Source organism: Cibotium barometz, chromosome 5, assembly GCF_041138505.1.
Source record: "Cibotium barometz isolate CiBa-2024 chromosome 5, ASM4113850v1, whole genome shotgun sequence".
In the NCBI taxonomy this organism is placed as follows: Eukaryota; Viridiplantae; Streptophyta; class Polypodiopsida; order Cyatheales; family Cibotiaceae; genus Cibotium; species Cibotium barometz.
In genome coordinates, this window is record NC_141050.1 from 37,876,018 (window position 1) to 37,891,599 (window position 15,582).

Sequence of the window (15,582 nt, forward strand, 5' to 3'; positions counted from 1 at the left end):
TCTACCTCTGGTTAAGGAACATATGCTTTCTTGAGAACATAGCAAAATTGTGGAAGATTAAATATGCTTTTGTTTGTCAATTTCACTAAACATCTGATCAATTTAATCATGTGTGTGACAAAAAACCAAGTTTTATCTTCTTGAAGACTTTCTTTTGCACCGATATATTCAAGTAAGCTAGTAACACTTGATTTTTATTCTCCCTAGTAGTGTTATCTAACTACACAAGGATAATGTTCTGAACTCGGGGATGGGGGGGTATCATTGATAAATATGTAAGCGTAGCACGTGAGTTCAGCATAAGGGGTTTTTTAATTTTCTTTTTTACACATTTTTTACATACAAAAGGGTAACATTTTAAGGGAGTATTAACTTAACCTCATAAACGACATCCATTTGTACTGTATATTTTCCTAGATAACATTGAAAATTCTAGGTTGAAATTTGGCATTAACTTCAATTTCAAGGAATAAAAATCATACGAAGAATCTCTTTCAAACACTAATACTATGCAAGCCTCAAATTTGAAGTCTTCGGAACCCTTCTTGAGGTACTTTTCATTTCGGATAAGGGGACCTAAAATTTTACCCTTCGGATAAAGTGACATAAAATGTTACCTTCTAGATAAGGGGACATAAAGTTTTACCTTTCAAAAGAAAATCTCAATTTTAAATTATCCTTTAGTGTGCCCTTCTTTGATATAAGGAAAGAAATCCTATGTAATATTTTGATATAATAATACTAGGGTCACCCTTCAAATTTAAGGCCCGATATTATGCAGGAAGCGACGTAATGCAAATGTCTTTGACCATCTAGTGTTAAGGTGTTACAAAGCTTGTAATGGTACGTGGGGAGCTTGACCGAATGCGGAGTCCGAATGCTGGAGTGTGAAGGACTAGGTATATCCAGTGAGGGCACCCAAGTCATAGCACTTGGGTGGCCAGGCAGGCTTATGGGCGAGCAGGCCCCTATAAGTTCCCAGAAGTATGGAGTTATCCACACTTCTCTCTATGGTTGGGTGGTGACTAGAGCTCCTTGCCCTCTTTTGTTATGGTAACAGCAACTATGGCAACATGACATTGATATCAGATGGATCCATCGATCCATTGTCTCTCTCTCTCTCACTTCTTGAGCTCTCGAAAAGATAAGTCTTATCTTATCTTTGTTTTTTAATTGTTCTTTTTATCTCTCGTTTTTCTCTACCTATCTGCCTACCTGTGTGTGGAAGAGGATAAGGTGGAGAAGGAAAGAGATGCCATGTCAAAGTAGAAGCTTTGACGGGAGGGGTGTGGGGGTTGAGAAAAAGAAACCTACACTTCTACTGCCACCACCACTACTAGTACTACCTTGGAAGAGCTGATCGATTCTCACGCGTAGCCTTCCATACCCGTAGAAGCAGTAGCAATGCAGACTTGAGCCAAGCTATGGTTTCCTGTTCGTGGGCAGCTAATCAAGGAATGGTCGCAGTCACACAAGGGCCACAACACACTCTTCAAACTTGAGGTCTGGGTTTTCGTAGATTCGCCTTCTCACAAACTTGAGCCAGCAGGCTATGGTTTCCTCTTCATGGGCAGCTGATCAGAGAGGAGGCGCAGTAGTTGGGCATTCCTTATGAATGACTAGGGGTTGTAGCTACCATTGGTTCTAGCAAAGCCCCTATTATTGCCCTCCGTGTGGTGATATGGATGCTCTGCCCAAATTGGTCGATGAATTGGTTGACGGGGAGCACAAAAGCAAGCATCCAGGAAATATTCATGCCTGTGGGCATGATGCCCACGTTACAATGCTTTTAGGAGCAGTGAAACTACTGCAAGAGACATCAGGCTGCAAATGCTGTAAATGAAAGGGTGGAGGGGTACCTGGGGTGATCAGAAGGTGGTTCAGAAGTAAACTCAAGGTGGGAGCTAATCTGGAGAGATCAAAGGCAAACCACAGGAAATTTGGTGTTAGTCTAGAATGATTACACTCAAATCTCGATCTTGATGCTAGTGCAGAATGCCCAACAGTTAACTTGATCATTTTGTTATCGGGCATGGCTTGTTGTACATGTGTACACTTTCCAACAATCATGGCCTTCCTCATCAGAAAGGAGTGTTGATCTGGGGTGATTAGCCGAGGTTTCTATGAGAAGAAGAGTGAGTGTTGATTCGGAGAGCGATCAGACAAGTCTCTTGGGTTATGTATTGAGACAGAGTACTCAGGGGTAGACCCTTCATGTCCAGTTGACCTTGTGTCAAATGGGAGTGATAATTTTATTGAAGAAAAAAGTGGTAGTTTATTTTAACTGATATTGGGTGTTGACTTCCAACGAGATCAAATTTTATGGAAAGTCACAAACCTTAGGTGCTTGATATTTTAGATAAAGCCGTGAACTTGTCAATTTGGTGTGGTCAAACTACCAAGGGTGTTCAATGTGTACTTGGATTAGATGTGGAAGTGTTTTCAAACTATTCTCAGTCATGGCAGATAGCCATAAGGTGGATCCACAAAGTATATGGGCAAGTTCTTAAAGTACTTTGCTATTTTTATTCGCACTGAAATTGAAGCTAAGGCTACTATCACGGCCTAGCAAGACTCATATTGTGATATTGAACCATAGAGTTCAGAGATTGCATAGTTGCTGTGACTGGATATCATTTGATCAACAATGATTTGGTGCTGAAATGCCCCAAACTTTGTGCAATAGTGCCAAAGGTCTAAATTCAATCTAATGATCATTTCATAAGTAAGTGGCTCGAGCGGATTGTAAGAGATGGATCTACAAGCGAGAAATAGTTGCACAAACTTGTTGCATTGAACTCCATGTGGTTTCTAACCACAAGCGAGAAATATCGTTGATGTCATAGAATGTGCAAAGAAACCCCTTTGATGTCGAAGAACATTCATTATGAAGCTTTTGAGGATTCAAGAATTTCTCAAGTATAATACAAAGGCATGATGTTGTCTGCTGTCTAATTAGTAGTGGTTTGTGTTTTAGTTAAATCTTTCATAGTTGCAGAACATTTATGATTGTGTTAGCACTGCATGTTTCCTTGGTCATAGTGCTTAAGGAAAATACATGATGTGTGTCTTGTTTTCCTTGTCGTAGTACTTAGAAAATTTATAAGCATAGATGATTGTATGATCTCCATACATACACTGGTTTATAGCTTTCTTGACCATTTTTGCCAATAAAAACTCTTCATGAAGGGAAGAATGAATAGGCTAACTAAGATGGCCAAGTTTATTCCGACTTAAAAGGATGTGAAAACCCCCGAGCTTGCTAGGATATTTATCGAACATCTCTACATTGTCAAACTATATGGCTTGCATATGGAGATATAGTGTCTGATAGAGATAGGAAGTTTGATAGCCTTTTTGAAAATAAATCTTCAAAAAATTGGAAACTACTCTAAGTATGAGTACTGCTAACCATCCATAGATTAATGGTCATGTAGAGAAAGTCAACCAAGTTCTAGAGTATATGCTTGGGCATAAATGAGTAGAAAGCAATCCAATTGAGATAAACATTCACCAACTAGATTTACTCCATTCAGGTTGATGCATGGATTCTAGCCTAGATCTCATATGGTCTTAGAGATAAATAAGGAGAAGAGTCATCCCATTGGTAGCATAGCCTACTAGCGTAGCCTAAAAACTTGAGTTACCAAAGTGCTCTCGAGTACATTTAGTTTTCATGTGAGTGGCATGTGAAAGCAGTGTATCACTTCCACTTGAACTAGAGAAGATTCATGGGTTTAGAGATTGGAACATGAGGCATATTGTGTGTTGTAGGCACTTGTTAACTGAAATAGGTTAGAGGAGGCCTGAACATTAGAACAATTAAATACGCTTTCCAAATCTTTCCTTAGTCTATTTTCATGGATGAAAACTATTCTTAAGAGGGGGTAATCTTACGTAGCCTGTAATGGTGCATAGGGAGCTTGACCAAATGTAGAGCCCGAACATTGAAATGTGGACAAATGTGTAAATCTGGGTCTAGGGGTGATGGCGCCCAATTCAGAGCAATTGGACTGCCGGTGGATAGCCCCTATAAGTACCCAAGAGTGTGGAGTTATCCACACTTCTCTCTATGGTTGGGTAGTGACTAGAGCTCCTTGCCCTCCTATGCTATGGCAGTGGCTATGGCGACATGCCAGGAGGTCCAAAGAATTGACGAAAGAGACTTTGCAAACATTGTTCCCTCATCACTATGTGATTATGTCATCAACAACCATCTTCTTATTTTGGCCCAATGCTTGTGTATGTACTGTGAGAAAATATTTCTCATAGTTCACTTATGTGCTAAAAAATCTACTTTGTAGCTTTTTTTTCTTTACTAAAATTTAGAAATCTCAAATGAGATCATTTATTATATTGATTTTCAGAGGATAAGAACTACCTAATTTAGTTTTGGATGGTGCTAAATCCTCGCTCCTTTGGAGAATTAAACTTACTTTGATTTGTTGAGATAGAAAAACATCCTTTCCTAGCATTTTAACCCTCCTTAATCCTCCTCTATAATGTAAGGCTTAAAAATCAATAAATGCATCATTGTAGTTTCCTATAAGATAAATGAGGAGACATGCATATGTTAGTATATTTGCTCCCTAAGGGACAAGAGGGAAACATGAGGCGGCTCAAGCCTATCTCACAAGGGTCTACAACTGAAGCTACCTTGAGTTCATGATATCTCTAATAACTAGAAAAATCACAAGGTGTCTTGCTAAGAAATAACACTTTATGAATTCATGATATCTCTAGCAATTAGCAAAACCACAAGGTGTCTTGCTAAGAAATTACACTTTAGGAATTCACAGTGCTTTGTGACCTATGTCATGTATCATCCCTTTATAGCGTCAATTTCAGAGCAAGCATACACACTGCACTAATTCTTTTATTTTAAATTTTTAATAATTATTATTTTTTCATTATGACCTTTTTCTAATATACATAGTGCATTACTTAGCATCTTATCCTCTACCATGATACTTCAAAAAAAACAAATAAAACCTACAAGATGTATGCATGATTGTGCATGTACACGTGCATGAGACGTGCGCATACATGCATACACATGTGCATGTATGCATGTGTACTTGTGTGATTGTGTGTGTGTGTGTGTGTGTGTGTGTGTGAGAGAGAGAGAGAGAGAGAGAGAGAGAGAAAGGCACTATAAGAGAAGGCAAGCACATTTGTGCCAAGAACCGCCCACAAAAACAAAAGAAATTTGAAAGTGTAGAGCTTCATGGTGTGGCTATGCACACAGCTATATGGACATGCAGCTAGCCACACACTAGTAGTAGCCTGCATGTACAGCCTCGCCTATAATCGCATGCATCGCCTTGTTGAGAGATGTGTTGCATGAGGGCATTGCTAAATCATATGGGTGATGGGTGAGTGAGACCACCTCGCTTAACAGGGGGTGTTGAAATATGTAAGCCTATTTTATGTGTGTGTGGGAAAGCACCTTAGAGGTGTAAGATAATATTGTGTGGTGTGAATGTTAAGAGCCACATAAAAGAATGTGGAAAAGGGAGTGCCACATGGCATGATGTGTTGAGATTCAAGCTCGATGTCAGTGTGAGCCAGCTATGCTATGTGCTAGCATGTTAGGTAGGAACATGTGTGAGACATAAATGACCGCGTCCAGCTGGTCATAGTGTGTGGACATTAGCTAGGGTTAGATGTGTGTGGACACAACTCATAGAGTGTTGTGTGTATTATGGATTATGGCTTTATGTATTGTGTGAGAAGGGAGATGGCTTCCCTCTATGGTTAGGGTTTGCAATATACATTAGGGTTTGCTCCTGTGTGTGTGTCTCCTCTCCCTCTACCTATCTTTCAACATGGTATCAGAGCCTTGTGCTGTCTATTAGGGTAGTGAGAGAAGAGGGAGAAGAAGCTGCGAAGAAAAGCTGTGAAGCTTGGAGCACACCAATTTCTATCGGATCTGAGAGCTTGGCCTACCGGGTAAGGTCTTCTAAACATCCTTGAGCGGATTGCAAGTGATTCAAGCAAAAACAAAGCAAACTAGGGCAACTCAAAGCAAAGAAAAAGACTGGTTTTTTGGAATCTTTCCATTAAAGCTTGGAAGCGGTGATGTATGGTGGAAATACATGTAAATCTGGCAAAGATACATATATCTGACAAGGAGGAATGTATTGGCCACTCCTATGCAAGCCCTACACTGATTTTGGAGCATTTTACATGCATTTGAATGAGTGAAAAAATTTGGTTTTTGAGCTCTCACAAAATAGAGAAAAGCAACTCAAAATTTGATGCATTTGGAGCATGTTTTTGGTAAAAATCAAAGCATTGACCGGTTGCACACATACCTAGGTGTGTTGGGGACTCAAAACCATCATCAATTAGTACTACAATCACTCCCAAATCCCTGTAGAGCAGGCGGCGCAGACTGCATAGAGAAACAGGGTAGTTTTTGAATATTTTGCAAAGTGGAGGATCAAAATCAACACTTGTGCTTGACATATTTTAAATTTGGTTTAGCAATTGGCTAATACACATACTTGAGAAGAAGGCTACATGTTTGGATTGATCAATTATCATCAATTGAGCTGGGAATGAGCTGATTAAACAGGCTGTCTACTGGTTGTAAAGAAACAGAGTGATTTTAATCGAGCAATTACTCATTCGTCTTAAACAATTGGACTAATGCCTCTTACATGGAGTTAGTGGACATCATTGCTAAGCTAATGAATTCTTGGTTGCTCAATTTGGAAAAATATTGAAGAAATTAGAGCAAATTTGCTACTGGTTTTATTGGTTTTTCTGGTTTTTCCCAAAACAGAGAAAGGGGTTTGATAAAAATGATATGTACATGTCAGGCGTTTTTCTGAGACGTCTTTTTGGCTAGTGTACATATGGGTGCATGGCTTGTGTGCAGAGGTTGGCTTTGAAAGCGTGTGCAGGTGTTCAGTGTGGATGCTTTTGGTTTTGGGCTGGTTGCAGGCCTGTTCGGTAAGAGGTTCGCTGGGTTGATTCAAGCTGCTCGGCCGTTTGATATGTGTGGGCACGTCAAAAATGGACTGGGCACCTGGTTGTGTATGAAGGCATGGGCATTAAAGACAAGAGGGGCCGATGTTGCCTTGAGAGAGAGAAGTGTATGGAGCATGGGCAAACATAAGATGAAATGGCCAAGGTAGTATTGTGGGCAATGGGTGTGAAAAGGTTGGGTGGCCGTTTCTTAGGCAAAATGAAATATATAATAATTTATGGCCAAAAAAGCAACATGGCGTGGAGCTGTATTACGCTGCCAGCGCACATGTCCAGAAGCGGACGAGCTGGTGGAGTCGGCGCTGCAGAAGAAAAGCAAAGGATCGCCGCCTTGATTTGAGTGGGGGGCTTCTTGGGCGACGAGTTGTTGCAGGCGACATGCTGCTGCAGATGCGAGAGGCGTGGAACGCTTTGGAGCGCAGTTGGTCGAAAGTGGATGGGCTGCAGAAGTGTGGGAGTCTCCCCGTGTAAAGAGCTCCTTGACGACGAGCGTAGCTGGTGTGGTCGCAGAGAGAAGTTCCAGAGTGTTCTGAAGAAGAGAAGTGGGCTGGGGAGCAAGAGGACGAGTTGCAGAGAGAAGTTCTCGAAGGTCGTCGAAGAGGGAGCCTGCCAGCGTAGCTGCAGCAAAGGTGGTTGTCGTGTAGGGGCGTGGGTTCTCAGGCAGCGTAGCTGCAGCCATACGCAGTGGTGGTGGGAGCCTCCCTGGTGTGAAGGCGCATAGGCTGGCGCTAAGAGTACGTGGGCTGGCGACTGCAGAAAGAGATGAAGTGGGCGCAGAAGTGCAGTGAGGACTGGAGGTGAAGAAGTGGACGTGGCTACGGGCGGCCTCCAGTGTTAAGAGGCGAGTGCAGCAGGCGGGAAGCTGAGGCACACAGAGTTGAGGGCTTTGTAGAAGGGGGACACGGAGGCGTCCCTTGTGTGAAGAGCAGGTGCTATTGGCGTGGCTTTTTGCCCGGAAGGGGACAGCGCAAGCGAGAGGGAGCTGTTGTCATGGATAAAGGGGAGCAGATAAGCTGCTAGTGAAAAGGTGGCTGGTGTGGGCCGCCTAGAAGACAGGACAGAGTGGACAGAGAGTGGGTGCCGAATGAGGCAGAGACAGAGAAGTGTTGCTGCTTGGTGGTGGGCCGGTAGCAAGGCAGATAAGCTGCCTGGGTTTGTGGTGAAGCTGGCAGAGGATCAGCACAGAGATTGAGAGAGAGATGATGGTGTAGCTGCTGCTGACGACACATTGCAGAAGTGATGGGTCAGAGAGGACTCGAGGGTTAGCTGGTGTGGGCGCCTTCTGGAGCGAGAGTGGCCGGGTTCATTCTGGTGTGTTTGGTACAGCAGGCAGGCGAGAGTGTTGTGGTGATCAGGGATGTGGTGTATCCTCGGCTGACAGGCCTGAGTGTTTGTTTGTGAGTTGTGTGAGTAAAGCTTCTGTGTCGGGAGAAGCTTGTATGAAATGTTTTGATCTGGAATATATTGCTGGGTGTTTGCTTTGAGTACGGTGCCCCTGTTTTGGGCTGTCTGTCTGGCGTGGGTTGGGTGGTGAAGTGCGAGAATTGTTCCAGCCGGTGGGGCTGGTGGTGCCCCCGTTTGTGTGTGTTATTCCAAGTTTGCGAGGTGGAAGGGCTATAGAGGCAGGCTTTTCTTTCTTTTTTTCACCTCACATCCTTCTGGTGCCCCCACTGAGGAGTGGCTCTTTCTGGTATAGTGTGACTGAGGAGTGGCTCTGGCGTTGTTCTTTGCCTAGAAGGGCGTGTGTTCCGCTGAGGAGAGCTCAGGGATTGATACAGGTTTATCATGATGTGGTCCTATCCGGAGTTTCATGGCCGGGAAGGTGAAGATGTGTGTGACTTTTTGGAGCAGATGGAGTTGGCATGCATTAGCAACCATGTCACAGTTGAAGAGCAGGTTTTGAGATTGATGAAGATTTTCTTGAAGGGAGATGCCCGAAGCTGGCTGAAGAGATTTGAAGCACAGGATGCTGGTGTTTTGACCTTGGACAGGTTGAAGGAAGGCCTTTTGGAGCGTTTTCAGCAAGTGGAGGATTCTGGCGTGCTTTGGCAGGAGCTGAGCGTCTTGAAGCAGGTACATGGGCAATCACTGGACGATTTTGTGAAGGTATTTACATGTTTGTGGGGTAAGTGGTGTATGACATTGAAGCAGGAAGTTCCTCCAATGTTTTTGAAGAAGAGCTTGTTTATTGATGGTCTGTTACCCCATTTGAGGGTCAGAGTTGAGTTGAAGAATCCCAGGTCATTTGATGATGCTGTTAGGGTTGCTAGGGAAAAGGAAGGCAAGATTTTGAAGCAAATGGAGATGGGTATATATCCGTATGAGGGTGTTGTGTCTGTAAGGGATATGCAGGTGAATTTGGTTGAGATGGATAAGAGTCTTATGCAGGGTTTGATGAGACAAGAGCCTCAAAGGCCGATACAGGTGCAAAGGGGTATGTTCTATATGCCTTCTGATTTTTTTCCAAAGTTTGAAAAGCATGTGCAAGTGAATGAAAAGCAGGTGAAGGAGAAACGTGAAGATGAGAAGTTGCCAGTGGATTCTTCTTTGGATTTGGACGTCGTGGCTGTACATGACAGTGATCGGGAGGATATGCATGTGCATGGAAGCAAAGAGGATGATGTCTTGGGATTGGCTGATGATGAGAAGGAAGAGGAGTTGGATACAGAAAGGGAGGAGGATGGGGTAGAGACTTCTGATGAAGTGAAGATGGCTATGATGCGGATGTGGAGAGTGTGGAGGAAGATCCTATCATTATGGATTTTCTGGGATAGCTGGATGGTGATATGGTACCTGCGATGAATGAAGTGGATGTTGTTCCATCGGATGGATTAGGTGCTGAGGAGTCTTTGGACGATGATACCAGGGGGGTTGGCAACACTGAAAAAGGTATGCATGAAGATTTGGCTGATAAAGAGCATTGTGAGGAGAACATTGTGCCTGAGGATGATATCTGGGAAATTGCTAGCCTGGATGAGCAGGAACCAGAGGTGGAGATGGATGCTGATATGGCTGAGAGTGTAGCTAAGGCTACTTTACGGATTGCTGAAATGCTGAAGGCAAAGTCCCTGGATGACAAGGATTCTGAGCCAGTTGAACTGAATGGTTGTGGAGAGATGCCTGTTTTACAAGAACTGGAAGTGCTGGTGGACACTCCCATTGGAGAGGATGTAGATTTTTGTGCGGATAAAGGTCAAGATGCTGGAAACTGGCCTTCACAGGTGTTGATGGATGGGATGCTTAATGCTGGAATGCCACAGGTTTTGAAGACGGAGAGGTTGGTTGTGGGTGAAGTGCATGGAAATGATTTGGTGATGCACGTGGTTAATGTTTGGTATGCAGTGATGCAGCCATGGTGTTTGAGGGATGCTGGGGAATGGGATGGTGAGGAGCTGTTTCCTTTTGATCCTGGTGGATGACTACTGGAATTGCTGAATGCTGCTGAGCATGAATGCTCTAGCAGATGGGGGGGTGGCAAAGTATGTCAGGCGTTTTTCTGAGACGTCTTTTTGGCTAGTGTACATATGGGTGCATGGCTTGTGTGCAGAGGTTGGCTTTGAAAGCGTGTGCAGGTGTTCAGTGTGGATGCTTTTGGTTTTGGGCTGGTTGCAGGCCTGTTCCGTAAGAGGTTCGCTGGGTTGATTCAAGCTGCTCGGCCGTTTGATATGTGTGGGCACGTCAAAAATGGACTGGGCACCTGGTTGTGTATGAAGGCATGGGCATTAAAGACAAGAGGGGCCGATGTTGCCTTGAGAGAGAGAAGTGTATGGAGCATGGGCAAACATAAGATGAAATGGCCAAGGTAGTATTGTGGGCAATGGGTGTGAAAAGGTTGGGTGGCCGTTTCTTAGGCAAAATGAAATATATAATAATTTATGGCCAAAAAAGCAACATGGCGTGGAGCTGTATTACGCTGCCAGCGCACATGTCCAGAAGCGGACGAGCTGGTGGAGTCGGCGCTGCAGAAGAAAAGCAAAGGATCGCCGCCTTGATTTGAGTGGGGGGCTTCTTGGGCGACGAGTTGTTGCAGGCGACATGCTGCTGTAGATGCGAGAGGCGTGGAACGCTTTGGAGCACAGTTGGTCGAAAGTGGATGGGCTGCAGAAGTGTGGGAGTCTCCCCGTGTAAAGAGCTCCTTGACGACGAGCGTAGCTGGTGTGGTCGCAGAGAGAAGTTCCAGAGTGTTCTGAAGAAGAGAAGTGGGCTGGGGAGCAAGAGGACGAGTTGCAGAGAGAAGTTCTCGAAGGTCGTCGAAGAGGGAGCCTGCCAGCGTAGCTGCAGCAAAGGTGGTTGTCGTGTAGGGGCGTGGGTTCTCAGGCAGCGTAGCTACAGCCATACGCAGTGGTGGTGGGAGCCTCCCTGGTGTGAAGGCGCATAGGCTGGCGCTAAGAGTACGTGGGCTGGCGACTGCAGAAAGAGATGAAGTGGGCGCAGAAGTGCAGTGAGGACTGGAGGTGAAGAAGTGGACGTGGCTACGGGCGGCCTCCAGTGTTAAGAGGCGAGTGCAGCAGGCGGGAAGCTGAGGCACACAGAGTTGAGGGCTTTGTAGAAGGGGGACACGGAGGCGTCCCTTGTGTGAAGAGCAGGTGCTATTGGTGTGGCTTTTTGCCCGGAAGGGGACAGCGCAAGCGAGAGGGAGCTGTTGTCATGGATAAAGGGGAGCAGATAAGCTGCTAGTGAAAAGGTGGCTGGTGTGGGCCGCCTAGAAGACAGGACAGAGTGGACAGAGAGTGGGTGCCGAATGAGGCAGAGACAGAGAAGTGTTGCTGCTTGGTGGTGGGCCGGTAGCAAGGCAGATAAGCTGCCTGGGTTTGTGGTGAAGCTGGCAGAGGATCAGCACAGAGATTGAGAGAGAGATGATGGTGTAGCTGCTGCTGGCGACACATTGCAGAAGTGATGGGTCAGAGAGGACTCGAGGGTTAGCTGGTGTGGGCGCCTTCTGGAGCTGGCAGAGGATCAGCACAGAGATTGAGAGAGAGATGATGGTGTAGCTGCTGCAGAAGTGATGGGTCAGAGAGGACTCGAGGGTTAGCTGGTGTGGGCGCCTTCTGGAGCGAGAGTGGCCGGGTTCATTCTGGTGTGTTTGGTACAGCAGGCAGGCGAGAGTGTTGTGGTGATCAGGGATGTGGTGTATCCTCGGCTGACAGGCCTGAGTGTTTGTTTGTGAGTTGTGTGAGTAAAGCTTCTGTGTCGGGAGAAGCTTGTATGAAATGTTTTGATCTGGAATATATTGCTGGGTGTTTGCTTTGAGTACGGTGCCCCTGTTTTGGGCTGTCTGTCTGGCGTGGGTTGGGTGGTGAAGTGCGAGAATTGTTCCAGCCGGTGGCTGGTGGTGCCCCCGTTTGTGTGTGTTATTCCAAGTTTGCGAGGTGGAAGGGCTATAGAGGCAGGCTTTTCTTTCTTTTTTTCACCTCACAGTACACATGTCAAATGGTGTTGATATTCAACATTGAGGTGTTTAGGTGTCAATGCAAGTTGTCCATACTTGATTGAACCACTAAATTACATTTTGGAGCCTTGGAAAGCGTATCAAAATAGGGTATCTCGGATTGAGTGAGCCAGTTTATTTTGGATGCACTGCACCTACAGATTCTGATTCTGCTGCACTTGCAGATTTTGATTCTTCTCCACGTGCAGGCAGCATCATTCGAATTACACCCTTACAGGTTGATTTTCTAGTACATCAAATTTGAAGATTGGTGGTTACTTTGGAGTATCTGGAACACTCATTGGAGTGTGGTTGAGCTGAGGCAGGCTCGGTTACAGATTTGGACAAGTGCGGAAGGTGCACATTGAGCAATATGTCAGATAATCCAGTACAAATTGTTGGTGAAAAGCTAGATAGGAAGAACTTCCAGGCATGGAAGTACAGGATCAAAAGTTTTTTGAAGGGAAAAGGTTTTTGGAATCTCATTAGAGGTGCTGAGCTAGAGCCGGAACTATCCCGACAACCTACACAGCAGCAGGTTATAGCTCATAAGCAATGGTCAGAAAGAGCATTCAAAGTGTTGCATTATCTCTCTATATGTATTTCGGATGCTATGCTCATACACATACATGATGCTGAGAATCCCAAGGATGCAAGGGATACATTGGTGAAATTGTTTAATACAGATACGAGTGCTCGCAAGTCTCAGTTGCGACAACAGATACATAATGTAAAGTGGAATAGAAGGAGCATCCATGATTATGTGTAAGAGATAAAGAAGTTTGCAGATGCATTGGCAACAATAAATGCCCCCATGCCTGATGATGATTTGGTTGACATTACCTTGCGTGGTCTTGGCAAGGAATATAAATCATTTGATACATCTATCTCGGTTCGGAGTACAGGTTTACCAGACTTTGATGAGTTGGTTTCACTCTTGCTTGTTGAGGAAATCAAACTCAGTGATTCCTTTCTGGATGCATCTACTAGCCATGATGATAATGGCAGAAATCAGGCTTTCTACTCGCAAACAGGATCTAGAGGCAGGGGGAGATTCGTATCACGTGGCCATGGTAATGGTCGTGGATGGTAGGACAGGTCACCACAACAGAATTTTCAGCCTTCATATGGTGCTAGAGGTGGTCGTGGTGGATATACACCTCAGAGAGGCAGAGGTAATCCTCGTGGTAGAGGACGTTGGCAAGGCCAACAAACATCTATGCAAGATGTGGAATGCCATTAGGAAATTTGGTCATATGGCACGTGATTGTTTTCGCAAACAGAATAATTTGAGAGGGGGTAGAGCATAATGTGGTGGACATTATGCACAACATGGTGGAAATTATGTATCAAGTAGTAATGATGGCACTGCAAATCACTTGTTTGCCATGAAACATGTTGTGGGATCTATGATGACAAATGCTGAGAATGATGACACTTGGTATATGGACTTTGAATGTATATACTAAACAAAACACCTACAGTAGCCATTCATGGAAGTACGCCAGAGATGCGGCTTACAGGTTTTAGGCCAGACATTGGACACCTCAAAGTTTTTGGATGCATAGCTTATGTACATGTGCCTGACAAAAGAAGGAGAAAGTTGGATCCTAAGGCAAAGAAGTGTGTATTTGTTGTATATGCACAGGATCGTAAGGCATACAAATGTTACAATCCACAAACTAGGCAAGTTGTTATCTCATGAGATGTGGTGTTTGATGAGCTTGCTAGTTGGTACAAAGCAAAGGATGAAGGTGTCATTGAGTCACTTGATGTTGATGTGCATGTGAACTTGCCACAAGCAAGTTCTAGTTCTACTTCTATGTCTGGGCCAGCAGAGCAGAGGCTGAGAGTAGCACTGTACGTATATGGTCAGGACGTTTGAGGCATGAGAGTGTGAGCAATGGGAGTAGTGTTGTGGATAAAGGCAAGAAGAAAGTCGAAGGAATTGGAATTACAGGTTATGAGTCATCTAGTTCAGAGAGTTTGGATGAGGAGCTTGGCATACCTGTTTTCCGCACACCTGGTGCTAGGCAGGATAGATATGTGCCACCACATGCTAGGGTGACAGGTGTTCAGAGCTATCCGCATGCATTGCGGAGATCCCAAAGAGTCAGATATCCAGTTGACAGGTTGACATATTGAGATTTTGCTATGCATTATGCATATATGATGTCTGTGGTGAAGCATGTGGAACCTACATGCTATATAGAAGCTATTGGAAAGCATGTATGGGACAAAGCAATGGATGTTGAGATGGATGCATTGGTTCATAATGATACATGGGATTTGGTTGCATTACCAAAGGACAAGAATGTTATTGGTTGTAAATGGGTTTACAAAGTGAAATGCAAATCTAATGGTTCCATTGAAAGACATAAAGCAAGATTGGTAGCTAAGGGTTATGCACAAACCCAAGGCTTGTACTATGATGAAACGTTTAGTCCAGTGGCAAAGATGGGAACAGTGAGAGCAGTCATTGCTATGGCTGCAGCAAATGGTTGGGAAATGCATCAAATGGATGTTAAAAATGCATTTCTAAATGGTGATCTACAAGAGGAAGTGTATATGGCACAGCCAGAAGGTCATGTACACCCAAAGTATCTCACTCATGTATGCAGATTGAAAAAGGCATTATATGGTTTGAAGCAAGCACCTCGTGCTTGGAGTGATAAGATGAGCAAATATCTTATCTCCCTCGGATTTCAGGTTTCTACAGTAGATTCTTCACTCTATGTGAAGAAAACAGATCATGGGATTGTTTTACTTGTCATCTATGTGGATGACTTGATTATCACAGGTGATCATGGTACAAATGTGATGCATGTCAAGAAAGCTTTGAGTGGGCAGTTTGACATGAAAGACTTGAGTGAGCTGAGATACTTTCTTGGAATTGAAGTGATCAAAGACCATGCAGGTACATGGTTAGTGCAACGCCAATATGCATTGGATATGTTGGCAAAATATGGCATGACAGGGTGTAAGCCTATGAGTACACCTTTGGAACAGAATGTGAAGTTGCAGGCTGATTATGGTGAGGAGTTGGATAATCCATCTATGTACAGAAAGATGGTTGGTAGTCTCATTTACATGACTATCACACGCTCGGGTTTGAGTTATGCTGTGAAGCTAGTAAGCCAATTTATACAGAGCCCCAG